This window comes from Sus scrofa, chromosome 11 (assembly GCF_054392235.1).
Source record: "Sus scrofa isolate SSC_HxYL_T2T_F1_AM1 chromosome 11, Sscrofa_HxYL_maternal_Yorkshire_Landrace_v2.0, whole genome shotgun sequence".
Taxonomy (NCBI): Eukaryota; Metazoa; Chordata; class Mammalia; order Artiodactyla; family Suidae; genus Sus; species Sus scrofa.
In genome coordinates this window covers 15,103,803-15,118,780 of record NC_139393.1, presented here as the reverse complement: position 1 = coordinate 15,118,780, position 14,978 = coordinate 15,103,803, and the positions used below count along the sequence as shown (strand labels likewise).

The 14,978-nt window shown below is 44.4% G+C and overlaps 1 protein-coding gene and 1 long non-coding RNA gene across 2 annotated transcripts in view; both read left to right on the top strand.

The window, feature by feature from the left end:
* Window positions 1-14,978, top strand: part of LHFPL6 (LHFPL tetraspan subfamily member 6) — a 227,060-nt gene that overhangs the window by 76,249 nt on the left and 135,833 nt on the right. The window lies entirely within an intron of this gene.
* Window positions 106-5,327, top strand: LOC146398545 (uncharacterized). Its single transcript, XR_014819338.1, has 2 exons — window positions 106-264; window positions 2,093-5,327. It is a non-coding gene; the product is annotated as an uncharacterized LOC146398545 (long non-coding RNA).

Genomic DNA, 14,978 nt, shown 5'->3' with positions numbered 1-14,978 from the left:
TGTTTGCCTTCGAAGGTTCAGATCCTCACCCCTCGTTAAAAATTTGGCACATATATTAGCCGTAGTAACAACAGGTCCGTTCTCATATGTATTGTATTTTCATTTATAGTTGATGCCTCTTTTTGTTGTTGTTCAAAATCACAACGATTATCTACCCTGATGGTCATGGAATAGGAACATTAAGTCCATGAGGCCAGTGTCGGATATTGGAAACCTTCATAATGTTCCCTAGAAAGTTATAATGAAAATAATGCATAAGAGGGAGTTCCCGTTGTGGCGCAGTGGTTAACAAATCTGACTAGGAACCATGAGATTGCAGGTTCGATCCCTGGCCTCTCTCAGTGGGTTAAGGATCTGGCGTTGCCGTGAGCTTTGGTGTAGGTTGCAGACACAGCTCGGATCTGGCGTTGCTGTGGCTGTGGTGTAGGCCAGCAGCAATAGCTTCGATTAGACCCCTAGCCTGGGAACCTCCATATGCCATGGGAGCAGCCCTAGAAAAGGCAAAAAGACAAATAATAATAATAATTATTATTATAATGCGTAAGATCACAGATCATTGTTATTTGAATTTTATTTCCTACGATGATATACTTGGGGTTATTTTGTCTGTAAAGAGAGAGGGTTCTTGCTGGGTTGCCTACATGACAAGGTTGTCAGCATGAGTAGCTTCATGGGGATCTCAGTTCCCAGACCAGGGATTGAACCTGGACTGCAACAGTGAAAGTGCTGAATCCTATCCACTAGACCACCAGGGAACTCCCAAGGCTTGATCTCAGTTGAGTGGCAGATGGTAGAGGGAGAGGTGGGTGAAGGCTGAAGAAATCGGGGACAACTCCTTTGTGACAGTAAAGCAATGGGTCCTTGGATAAATGAGACTGTTTTTATTTATACTGTAGATAAAATATCATCTAAACAATACATGAAGGTAGGTAGACGTTATCCTTCACTCTATCACTGGAATCCTGTAGGAGGGGTGAACCAGATGGAAAGGTCTCAGATTTGGGAAGAACCAAGAAGTTGTTCTTTCCCTGCTTGATACATGACTCTCTCCCCACTGCCCAGGACCCTTCGTCATAATACTGTGAGAGGAACGCAGCACCCAGTGTTACTGGGTAGCTCTCTTGGGCAGAGCCTTTTTCTCTTGAGCCAAAATCAGCCTCTCAGGGTTTGAACCAATTGATCAAACTGTGTTCTGTAGCCCCTGAGAATACACTGAATCCTCCTTCTGCCTAAGAGCCCTCATGTGTTTTGGACGGATCTCATAGTTCCACTAAATCTTTCATCCACCAAGTAAGAAAAAAAATTACTTCTTTCAGTAGCTTCTCACTCAGTCTCCTTTAAGTTCTTGTACAATCCCTTACCCATAGTGGGCCTTCAGGCAAGGTTTGACCTGGCAAAATGCTGATACCAGTTATGTTCTGAATTCCACTGAGATTCTGCCGACAGCTGTATCCCACGCGGATTCTACCCTGTGTAATGTGGAAATAGCAGTGATTCCTGGGATGCTTTCCGGGTGATAACATCTATACGTGGTTGATTTTAACCCGTTCATTTCCCGTCACGTTTCCTCCTGAATTGGTCACTTCATCCTCCCTGAAGTGCATGTTCCTTTATCTTTTTAATTTGTACCGAGAATGTTGAGGAGAAAAAGGCATGTCAGTATAAACCAGTCCAGAATGAAGTATCTAGGAAGCAGGCCCGACTTTTGAGGAAAATCGTTCTTTTATTCTCCTGAGTTGATAAGGACATCTGGTGATCTTAGTTATAGTTAAATTAATTTAAATTAAATAATTTACCTTATTACCTGGTTCATTTCTCTTTGTTTTAGAGAGGCCAGGTACAGTGAAGAGGAAGTAGCATGTTTTTACCTGAGCTTTGGGTTGCGTATATGACAACAGATACAAGTGTAAAATGATAGGCTTATTCCTGAGTGTGTTTTAAGCATTAGAATTAAGAATGTGGGTATTATGGGCTTAATTGTGTCTCCTTCAAATTCCTATATGGAAGCCCTGGCATCTCAGGATCTTGACTGTGTTTGAAGATTTTTTTTTTTTTTTTTCCTTTTTAGGGTCACACCTGCGACATATGGAAGTTCCCAGGCTAGGGGTCGAATCAGAGCTGTAGCTGGCAGCCTAGACCACAGCCACAGCAAAGCCAGATCTGAGCTGCGACCCCAGCAATGCTGGATCCCTAACCCACTGAACGGAGCCACAGCAATGCCAGATCTGAGCCGCACCACAGCCACAGCAATGCCAGATCCCTAACCCACTGAGTGGAGCCAGGGATCGAATCTGTGTCCTCATGATGCTAGTCAGATTCATTTCCGAGGAGACACAACAGGAACTCCAAGATTGGGTTTTTAAAGAAATAGTTAAATTAAAATGAGGTCATCAGAATGGGCCCTAACCCAATATGACTGAGAGGAGATTGGGACACAGACACTCACAGGAGAGACCTTGCGAAGACGCAAAGAGGAGACAGCCACCTGCAAGCCAAGGAGGGGGGCCTCTGAAGAAACCAGCCCTGCCCACACCCAGATCTTGGACTTTCAGCTTCCGGAGTTGTTGTGGGAGCCACCCAGGCCGTGGTCCTTGGTTAGGACATTCCTAGCAAACTAATGGGAAAATGCTTATGGTATAAATTCTGAAACATGAAGCCAAACTAAGATTAAAGACTATTTAAAACTCCAAAAAATGTAACTACAAATAAGTGGTTATCGGTGATAACACGGGGCATAGTGAACTTGTTCTCTGAAATGTCTCATTGGATGTAAAACCATCCCTTTCCTTTTAGCAGGTTTGAGAGGAAAATTTATAAAACATGATGATTAAACTGTATGTCTTGAAACACTCTTCGCTTAACTAAATTAATACAGTCTGAAACATGTCGTGCCCCTCCCTGTGACTCCCTGAGGCATTGCTTACTACATCCACGCATCTATTACCACTTTGCTTTAAACCCTTGAAGCTAAGTTAGCATTTTGCCAAAGGAATCATTTACCAAAACTTCTAACTTTATCATCTTATCATCTTTCTTCTTTGCACGTGTTCTATCACCCTCTATAGTTGTTACCCTTTGGAGGAAGCTCTTTGTATTTGGTCAAATGGCACCTGGTAAAAAAATTGATCTGATGACTTAAACAGGCACCCAGCAATGGGTTGGCCACCAAGCAGCAGAATTTTGATTATGTCAGTGCTTTTTTTAAATTGTTGGGTAACCAAGCATGTGTTGCAGCCAACACTTTAATAAAATAAATTAGAATAGAATTGGATGGACTGTATCAGAATACATTGACATGGTAAGGTTAAGTATTGTGTGAAATTTTGTTTCAATTATAGTCATTAATTTAACATATATTTGTTAAACACCTACTGCATACCAGGCACTGTTCTAGTTGCTTGGGCATATATCAGTAGCATAGATCTCTGACCTCGTGGAGCTTACTTGTAGCAGGAGAAGATCACAAACAGGAAGCATAACAAGTAAATTGCACAGTATCTTCTTAATCGGCATGTTGGAAGCTATAGCTGTACCTTAGTGTGTGCATGTGTGGTATAAATGGCCAAGAGAAAAAAAAGTGGCAGTAAGTACAGAGGATTAGGAGTTAGAGGAGTTGGAGTTCCCACTGTGGCGCATCAGTATTGGCAGCATCTTGGGAATGCTGGAACGCAGGTTCGATCTCCGGCCTCGCACAGTGGATTAAGGATGTGGTATTGCTCCAGCAGAGGCATAGGTCACAACTGCGGCTTGGAACCTGTCACTGGCCTGGAAACTTCCGTATGCCACAGGGCAGCCAAAAAAAGAAAAGTGAGGAATTATAGGAGTTGAGAAGGTTGAGTTTCAAGTAGGATGATCGGGGCAGGCCTTATGGGGCTGCGGTTTGAGCGGAGACTTACAGGAGGTGAGGGAGTTGGCTGTGTGGATATCTGGCGGAAGAATGTTCCAGTTAGAACGACTACAAAGGCACAGTGTGGGAACTGGCGTGTTTCTGGGGTGGCGAGGGCTGCGTGTTTGGAAAGGAATGAGTGTGAGAGCGTTGGTGTCAGGCGCTAAGAGTGGGCCAGATCCTGTGGTTCTTGCAGGCCACTGTATGGATTCTGACTATGATGCTGAATGAAACTGGGAACCACTCAGGTTTCCGGGCAAGGGGTACACATCCATATGGATTGTGATAGAAATGAGTCTGTTACTCTGGGTCTCTGAAAAAAAGACTAGAAGAGACTGACAAGTCATGAACTCTGTAAGACTCCCAAGAATTGAAGCTTCTGTTTTCAATATGCTGGGCATAAATAGAAAGTCCCACAGATACTCTCTTACAGCTTTGCAATTGGTTGACCCAACCTGAGGAAAAATAAGAACCACTTGAATCTTTTTAAAGATGCTGTTTCCCAGTCTCACTCCAGAGCTACTGGCTTAAAACACGTGTTTTTAGTAAACAGCTCCAGAGATTCTTTTATGATCAGGAGCATTTGCAAATCACTGACTTTTGAAAAGATCTGAGTTCAGTTCTGCCGCTTCCTAGCAAGGAGGCATCGGTGGAGTCCCAGAACCTGAAGCTCCGGTGCCGACCTTGCAGGGCTGTTTGTGGTTTCGAGAGCCATTCGCCACTCGCAGGAAACAGGAACTGTGTGTCCTGTGACTGCTCAAGTGCAGCACTTCAGGATGGGAGTAACTGGCAAAGGATTCACAAAGGAGTAATTTAGAGAAAAACCATTTCTGCCCGTGGAGTTAGTCATATTGAAGGCCTACAGGACTGCTCACTGACTGTCCTCAGAGAGTCACGTGGCTGGCAGATGCTGTGAGCCCAGGTCCCCTTCGATCTGGCTAATTATAGTGAAGCATAAAAAAATGTTAATTGCTTCACTCTTGGCTTCTGTTTTCCTTAGCATCCTGCTTCTCTGCCCCAGCTCTCTCTGGGCCAGCCCCTTGCCAAGCTTTTGAATGCATGGTAGATGCCTCCATGACCACATTAAGAGCAAGCGTCTGGCTGTCACTCTTCATGGGGTAAATTAAAAAGAGCAGGAAACAAATGGCTCTTGTTTTCCTGGAGTTTTTGTGAAGTGCCACACATAACCATCCTTCATGGTGGTATGTTGAGAATTTTGTAGATAGAGCTGATGAGAAGCTTCAATATATTTTGTAGAAAGTTATCAATAATTGTCAGGGGGAAAGGAAACGGGGTGCTTTTGGTGCAGTGTCTTATTCTAATGCACAGACTTTGGGAAAAGTGAGTTTTCTTTGAATTTGGAGGAAGGAAAAAAACACATTCCATCATGGAAGGAAAAAATTCTGGGCTGATCAAAGAAAGATAATTTCAAACACTGTAATAGAAGAGAATAATAGAACAATGAGAAAGGATACTCTTAGAGACTGGCCTTATAGTGGAAGGTATATTCACATCAGAGATACGGTGGCTGAGTAAAAGAACCCTGGACAGGGAATTGAAAGACCACTGAGTTCCTGTTGCTGATGGCAATCCTAACAACACCAGGAATGACAGCATTTACTGTGCATTTACTATGTGCCCTGTATTGTAAGAAGCACCTCACTTGTAAGCTTCGGGAGGTCAACACGTGTGTCATTGACTCATGCCGGGTGGTAGGAGATGGGGGCGTAGGGAGATTGAGGAAAGCGCTCAGTCAAGGTCAGCAGAATGGCAGATCGGGGTGCTGACTCTTCTGTGCACCTGCAGCTCATACTCAGAGCCTTGGGAATCTTTCGTCTCAGATCACAGGAGCTGAGGTGGATCTGGAATTCAAACCCAGGCTCTTCTCAATAAAGAGGGTGGAGGCCAGTGATTCTCAACCGTGGTCCTCAAACCACATCATCATCTGGGGACTCGTTGGAAGTGCACATTCTCAAGGCCTTACCCCAGACCGAGAACAAGCGCTGGGTGTCTGAATTTTCCTAAGCTTTCCAGGAGATTCTGATGTTTATTCAAGTCTGAACCAGTGATCTTGGGGATACAGTCCACATTTCTAGTCTAAGATGAGGTTAAAGCTGCATTTTTTTTATTAAAGTGTAGTTGATTTACAATGTTGTACCAATTTCTGCTGTATAGCAAAGTGACTCAGTCACACACATACATATGTACATTCTTTTTTATATTCTTTTTCATCATGGTCTATCCTGGGAGACCGGCTATAGTTCCCTGTGCTCTACAGTAGGACCTTGCTTGTCTATCCATTCCAAATGTAATAGTTGGCATCTACGAACGCCGAGCGCCCCATCCATCCCACTCCTTCCCCGTCCCTCTTGGCGACCACAAGTCTGTTCTCTATGTCTGTGAGTCTGTTTTTGTTTAGTAGATGGGTTCATTTGTGCCATATTTTAGATTCCTCATATAAGTGATATCATGTGGTGTTTGTCTTTCTTAAAGATGCATAGTTAATATTACACCAAATATTGAGTTTGGTTTTGGTCACCATATTTATTTGTTTTGAAATTTCAGATGATGTTAAAGAGGAATAGGAGTTCTCTTGTGGTGAAGTGGGTTAAGGATCCAGCATTGTCACTGCTGTGGCTCTGGTTATGGCTGTGGGGCATTTTTGATTCCTAACCCAGGAACTTATGCATGCCATACGTGAAGCCAAAAAAAAGAGAGAGAGAAAGGAGTAGAATTTTCAGTTATCAAAAAGAATACCATAAAGTTTAAAAGATTTGAGAATACTAAATCAAATTAGAGAATAATCCTTTTTTTTTTTTTTTTTTTGTCTTTTTGCCTTTTTCTAGGGCTGCTCCCATGGCATGTGGAGGTTCCCAGGCTAGGGGTCTAATTGGAGCTGTAGCCACTGGCCTACGCCAGAGCCACAGCAACGCAGGATCTGAGCCTCGTCTGTGACCTACACCACAGCTCACGGCAACTCTGGATCCTTAGCCCACTGAGCAAGGCCAGGGATTGAACCCGCATCCTTATGAATCCCAGTCGGGTTCATTAACCACTGAGCCACAACGGGAACTATGAGAATAATACATTAAATTTACAGTCTAATTGCGGTACAGACATCTCCATTGCTCTGTCATCATGTGCATACTGATGGAGTTCAGGAGATGAACAACTGCTGACGGGAGGTAGAATGAGAATTCAGGTGAGTTTGCATTGAAGGGGCAAAGGATTTTTATTTGGAAAGGGAGAAAATAAAGGGGTGTGAGGAAAGCACTGATCTGGGATATGGAGGATCAAGGCAGAGAGAAGCTGCACATCTGGAAGTAAAAGGATCAAATGGCAACAAACAAGGAGTTTGGAAAGGAAGAATGGATCACTTTGGATGTCCCAGGAAACTTTGCAGGATCCTTAGCAAAGCAGCACATTGGAAGAGTTCTCCAGTGGCCGAGTCGAAAAAAGGAGAATTTATTGGCTTGTGTCACTGAAGTTCAAGGTAGCCTGGCTTCAGGCCTGCCAGATCCAGGGGCTGAATCCCTCTCCCAGAAGTCTCTGAGTCACTCCTTTCTCAAGAAGATGCCCATCTCCTGGCAAGAAGCTGGTAGCCCCGAGCTCCATGCTGCTTCAGATCCTCAGAAACCCAGGCAATGTCCTTGAGTGGAGCTTTGGGTTCAGGGAGGCTAGACCCTCATCCATGGCCTCGGTGCAGGAGGGATGGGTAGGGCTCTTGGCACCTGGACCTCGTGGACTGAAGGGAGTGGCTGGTTCTGCTGAACAGGTATTGGGGAGGTGTGCCTAGGTCTTGAGCGGCCAGGCTGTCCTCCGCAGGGATATCTGAAATGAGAGCATCAAGGAAGAAAGACCAGCAGGGCCGCTGCTGCCAGGAGCCAGTACAGACCGAGGGGGGCCAAGCTGGGAGTGGTTTCTGCAAAGGGAAAGAAGACAGACTTCCACCATCACTGTAAAGAAATAATCACCAGGGCTTTTAACAGCACAGTAAGAGAAAAACACCTCAGTGTCATGCCTGGAACATAGGAAGGAGATAGCTGCTGCTCTTCGGAGCCATAGTGAGGTTCAGGCATTGGGAGGAAGAGCAAAACCTCGCAATCTCAGCAGGGCAGGTTTTTGTAGCTGCTGGTGGGAGATGCAGAGGCACCTTCCGTGCCGGCCAGAGATGGGAACTGAGCACATTTGCTCCCTCCGTCCTTTATCCTTAAGTTCTCAGCACAGAGAGCTGGCGTGCGTAGGTGCCTTTTTGTTTCCTTTGTCAAACTAGATATTAGGAGGCTTGTGACTCCCTCCCTATGGAGCTGGAAGCTGGAAGCATTGAGAGCCGGGCTGTTTTGGACTTCCTGACCGCAGCGGCTCACTCAATTAACTTGGAACTTCATTCATTCCCTACTGACTTTCTTTCCTTGACTTGAACCTTTGAAATAAATAAATCTCAGGAGGAAAACTGGCTGATACGACTTTCTAGAATTAAAAGGTATCCTGGTACTGTCTGTACCATATATAGATGGAAAATGTGCGAAATGCCAAAAGTACTGTACCAAATGGAACATGATTAACTCCTCTTAGCTGAGTTTAGCCCAACCTCCACCTGAGTAGGTGCTTGACCAATGCTCTTTGTCTTCATGGTGCAGTTAACTAGAAAACAAAGTTTTCAGTTAATTCATTTATATATATATATACACCATTTTAATTGAAGTATGGTTAAATTTACAGTGTTGTGCTAGCTTCACGTATACAGCAGAGTGATTCAGTTATATAGATATAGATACAACTATAGGTAGATATTCTTTTCCATTCTATGTTAGCATAAGACCCTTAGTTCCCTGTGCTATACAGTAGGTCCTTGTTGTTTATCCATTTTATACATAGTAGTGTGTATACGTTAATCTCAAACTCCTAATTCATCTCCCCCTTCCCCAATCCTGCTCTTCCCTCTGGAAATCATATTCGTTTTCTGTGACGGTGGGTCTGTTGCTGTTTTGTAAATATGTTCATTTATATCTTTTTTTTTTAGATTCCACATGTAAGTGATGTCGTGAGACTTGTCTTTCTCTGACTTAGCTTACTTATGATCCTGTCTAGGTCCATCCGTGTTGCTGCAAATGGCATAATTCCATTCTTTCTATAGCTGAGTAGCATTCCCTGTGCACATACACCACACCGTCGTTATCCATTCTTCTGTCGATGGACGCTTAGTTCTCGGTTAGGATTTCCTGTTCTAGGAAGGTCACTTTCCCTCTCCGTCTTCCTTTGGAGCCAGATCCCTTCCCTTTCGGGGAATGGTTTGGGAAGAATGCCCCCAAACAGAATCAGACACGTTATTGTTAAAATAAAGTGATGCTAAAATGTTAAATACACTGTGAGGTCATCCAGGTTTAGAGAGAAATGGAAATGTTCAATGGTTTCTAGTCTTATAACTAATGGGGACTCTCGATGGGGCTGATTTATCATGGTTCACTGCAGAAGCTTTAATTGTAGCCGAGAGTGAAGCTTTGTGAGTGTATACTAGCCCTAATCAGACAGCATCTTCATTAGAGTATTAATCGTGGGAGAAGTGGGAATTAAACTTGGCAACATGACAGGGAAGCTGACGTCAGTTATTCATTTGAAAAGTTTGCCACTCACATCAAATCAGATAATGCTCTTACCGTCATCGCTGGCACTCCTAATGCTGTGAAGAGAGTGGAGGAAATAAACCCTGAGTTAAACCCCGTATGCCTCTCCCTTATCTTTGGAGTTGCTGTCGTAATACCAGAGACTAAATATGAAATCGGAGCAGGAAGGCTTATCACTGATTGACTCCTATTCAAATATTTAGAAATTCATTAGTTCTGAACTAATTTTTCCCACGGCTGGAAAAAGTAAAGGGAAAACATGAGAGGAGTAAATTATGCTGGTGTATTCGAACCAAGTGTTTTGGGAGTTCCCGCTGTGGGTTAGGGATCTGGTATTGCCTCTGTAGCGGCTCAGGTTCAAACCTGCTGAGGTGAGGGTTCGATCCTAGCCCGGTGCAGGGTTGAGAATCCTCTGTTGCCGTGGCTGTGGCGTAGGTCACAGCTCTGACTCGGATTCCATCTCTGGCCCTTGAACTTGCATGTGCCAAGGATGTGGCCAAGTAAATAAATAAACGGATGTGAACCAAGTGTTTTTTTAAAATGCACACTTGGCCCTTCTGAGGCATTCGTTCCTCACGCTTCTGTAGCATGAGAGCATCTGGAGGACTGACATGAAATTCCTGCTGGGAATCGGGTAGCGTTCCTATAAGTAGGAAGGTTCACTTTCCATTGCCCTCCCTCGATTATGGTTAAGTCAGTGACGAACCCATGAATCAGGAGTAGAATCAGCTCTTTCAGACCTCTCTCACCTTGACCTTTCCCTCCCACAGTGTCGTAGTCGTTGCCAGTAACTAAACCCCGTGGTTTAGTGCTCACGTGGTCTCTTCCCTCACTTTTGCTTAGCTCACCATAACACCTGACTTCGTGCCCCAGTCTGCCTCGTGCAGAGACTGCAGTAAGTGCGGGTTTGGCTAAAAGCCCATCAATTGCTTTGGAAAGTCGTTTGCTTGCTCAAGATGATGAGTGAAATGATGCATCACTAAACTCATATTCCCTACTGAAGTCTAATTGCTCACTTTTCTTTGTCTGGCTCCACCACAATTTCCAGCTTGGTGTTAGATTTGGGATGGTCGTCTGCTCTTTGGATTGAGGTGGTGAGGATTTCAGGTAGTCCAGAGGCTTCACTCGGCCCCCTGCAGCCTGCACGCCAGTGGTGCTGTCAGTGCTATGAACTTTGCTTCTGGGCACGGTGCTGCATCCAGGCTTTCCTGGAAAGGAATGACCGTGCCTCATACCTGGCTGCTCGTGGAAAATGCCTATGGAACGAGCGACATCTGGGTCTCTGAAGTGGCCAGCCAGGCAAATGTTTTCTAAAATGGGATGTCATTAGCCTTTTCACTAATAGCAGATTGCCTGCCTTCCTGCAGCGACTGTTTTCAGTCTAGCCAGTCATGATGCTGTGTGCTCTTTTCTGGGGCTCTGCTGCTGAGCTTCCCAGTCTGTAGTGTGCAGGAGGGATGTCTTTCTTTGGCACTGGGACACTGGCCCTTTTCCACTTTTTGGGAGGTATAAATGCAATGCCATGTGCATTTTTTTGTTGTTTTGTTTTTGTTTTGGTTTTGTTTTGTTTTTGTTTTTGTTTTGTTTTTTTAGGGCTGCACCCGGGGCATGTGGAAGTTCCCAGGCCAGGGGGATTCAACTGGGGCTGTAGCCACCAGCCACTGCCACGGCCATAGCCACAGCAACACAGGATCCGAGACCAGAGCTCACAGGAAGGCCAGATCCTTAGCCTACTGAGCAAGACCAGGATCAAACCAGCATCCTCATGGATACTAGTTGGGTTTGTCACCGCTGAGCCATGACAGGAGCTCCCTGAAGTACGGGGTGTTTTTAAAGTTTCTCTAGGGTCTGTTATATCGCATTTTGTAACATTGGACTTGGACTCAGCAGGGTCTCCAGGGATCGATCTGACCGAGCTCTCCGTCCTACTCTTCCCTTCTCCTCTAATCTCCCCTTTCTATAGAGTTATTCTTAATTGAATACCTATCATGTGCCAGGTATACTTTATCTCATATCCATTATCTCGTTTTACCTATACTTTTGCTTGGAGAGATTGTTTCCATTGGCTCTAGATGACGAAACTGAAGATCAGAGAAGTAAAATGACTCCCAAGGTCACCGAACTGGTAAGAGGTTGAGCCAGAATTTTAACTCTAGGTCACGTGGGTCCCTGAGGCCTGAAGTCTTTCCACAGCACTACTGGTCCCAGGCTTGGCTGGGCAGCAGTATAACCTGGGGAGGATTTGTAACACGACAAATCCTTGAATTCCATCCCAAGCTCTTTCTATCCCTGGCCCCGGCTCAGTGCCTGGCACCGAGTAGGCACATAATCCATATTGATTTGATACCCCAAAAGGTTTGGGCAGGTAGGAAGCCATCTGTCATATTTGAGTCATAGACTGACTTATAAATAAATCCCATTATAATTGTTGAAAAGAGATACATCCTTTCTCCATGTAGTACCACAACTCTTGTCTCTTTCTTCACTCTTAGCCTCTAAAATGGGCATCATTTCTATTTATGCCTGTAACTGCAACGTTATGATCACTCAACGGCTGCTTTGAGAAGTGTAAGGTACCATGCAAATGAAAGGTATTATTCTCATAAAACAAGTTATAGGAAAAATCTGATGGACCAGATTCACTGAATCCTATTAAATGAAATCACAAGTCAGAGTGATGGGACTGTAACTTGGTAAAGGTTCAGGGAGCCCCACAACCGGAAGTCTGATCCACTGACTTGAGATGTATTTTCATGTTAATAAAAGGTATTACAAGACCCTGAGGCCATGCACAGAGAATATACTTGGAAACTAGACTTTTTCCTGTTTGATCCACCATGTCTTTTTCTGAACACCTATTTTTCGTAAGCCTGAAAGGTGATTGCATTCAGCTGCTTTCCACTGCTCCCTTCCACCAACAGACATGAACATGGACAGCAAGGAAAATTGGGGATAGAAGAATGGGGCCAGTCGCTTCATGTTCTGACTAAATCCCTCAGGAGGACATATGGTGGCACCAAGGTACAGACAATTCATAGTGACATAGTCACGTCTCTGCTTCTGGCTTATGTGGTCAGTGGAACCACATAAGCCGGAACAATGGGTTAAAGAAAATGGGAAACTCTGAACTAATTTATTAGAAAAGGAAAGCCCATAATCTGGGTCAGAGAAACATGTATTTTAGCCCTGGACCCATCTATTCTCCTGTGACTACTTAGGTATAGTTAAGTTTGGCACACTTGACTCCAATTAAATATGAAATGACATGGAACCCATTTCGGGTTGAGTGCTCCAGAAAATCTATGGTTCTGTGAGCTCGAGCTATGGAAAGGGGTTTCGTGGAGTCGTTTTTCTTTCCATGTAATGCTATTGGTATGATTGTTCACATTAGCTAGAAATGGTGTGTCTATAAATAAGTGTACAGACTTCATGCTGATTATGTAAATAATGTTGGAGGCAGAGGTTAAAAGCTTAGTGGGGCTGAGTGGGGAAGAAAGAGGACGTGGAGGAGTCAGGCTCTGGAGCCAGACGGACTGGCTCGAAATCGCACCTTTGATGCTTCTTAAAGGAAGGGATCTCAGGCAGTTTGCTTGTTCTCTCTACCCTTCAATTTCCCGTATATAAGATGGGGGTATTCCCAAGCTCTGAGTTAATATTTCCTCATCTGCCAAAGGGGGAATGAGTGGTGGAAAAGAACGTGGACTGCCTAGCCTCGTGCCTTCCTAGAGACAGCACTAGAAGATAGCTTGGACTGGAAATAGTCCTGCAAGTGGTAGCAGCAGTGTTTAAGGCCAGTGTGCTTTGTTGTACTTACTGCCTTTTCACACAGATGGTTTTCTCATCTCGCCGGTCTTGTAATCAAACACCTGCTGCCTGGTGTATCTGCCCTTATAGGAGGCACCCTTGGCAGAATCCCCTCCAGGAGACCCGAGTCTCTTCGACCTGGTAATGTCATGATTTTTCTTTCTAACAGAAAGGGATGAAGTTAACATTCAGTGAGTATTGTCTAAGGTTTTGAGCAAGGTCATCATGTCCTTGTGCCCTGCTCCGAACAGAGATGAGAATGTGCAGTGTGTTCAAACTCCCTGTTAAGTCTGTGTGCTTAAAAGTCGTGCTCACTTGCTTTGCTGTATAGGATTTCACATGGCGAAACTTGTCTCACAGCATTCTGAAAATGTCACCATGGGCCATGATGTCTTTCCTGAGAACATTTGTGACAGCATCAGAGTGCCATGGGATCTTAACTGATGCTCTATGGACGCCTTAAGAGGAAACTGTGTCTATTATAGAACTTTTACTATGTGGAAACATTGGGGGTGGAAGCAAATATAATGACTTTCTTGTCTGTCAGACAAGGACAGTCATTGCTAACAGAGGCACCCTCATTTTACTGTGCTTTGCTTTATAGTACTTTGCAGATACCGTGTTTGTTTGTTTCTGTAAACAAACAATGTTTGCGGCAGCCTTGTGTCAAGCAAGTCTTTTCCTGCCATTTTTCCAACAGCATTTGTCACTTCATGTCTCTCTGTCACATTCTGGTAATTCTCACAATATTTCAAACATTTTCGTTGTTACTATATTTTATGGTGTTACTGAGTCCAAGCTCAAACTGCTTGCCACACAACAGACCAGTAAATCAAGAGATGAGTTGTTGGGGCAAGGAATAGTGACTTTATTTGGAAAGCCAGCAGACCGAGAAGATGGTGGACTCCTGTCCCAAGAACCATCTTGCCTGAGGTAGAATTCAGACTTCTTTTACATTGAAAGAGGAGGCAGTAAAGTCAGACATTTCCTGGTTCCAGGCAGCCTCCAGGGAGGATGTGTTAATTTCTTCCTTCCTGCAGTCATTTATGGGTGGGCCTGGTCAGGATGTTTCCTGTGGGTTAAGAAAAGGTATTTTAGCTTAACATTCATTATCTGGGAGGCAGGGTTCCTAGAGTTGGACTGTTATAAATTAAACTTACAGGCAACATCCCTTTAGTGATCATCTTGTAGCAAGAACAACAGAATACGAAGGTTAAAGAAACAGATCTAGGACTTCCTCTGGCTCACAACATTAACTACTCGGTGTTGTCTCTGTGGTGGCTCCGGTTTGATCCTTGGCCTGGGAACTTCCATATGCCAAGGGTGCAGCCACATGTTTTCAAAACAGAACAAGGGGGTTCCTGTTTGGTGTAACAAAAACAAATCTGGCTAGTATCCACGAGGATGCAAGTTTGATACCTGGCCTCACTCAGTGGGTTAAGGATACCAGCATTGCCATGAGTTGTGGTGTAGGTCACAGACTCGGCTTGGATCCCATGTTGCTGTGGCTGTGGTGTAAGTTGGCATCTGTAGTTCCAATTCGACTCCTAACCTGGCAACTTCCATATGCCATGGGTGTGACCTTAAAAACCAAAAATAGAGTAGAGTAGAGTAGAATAGAATAGAATAGAATAGAATAGAATAATAGATCCACTATGAAGTCA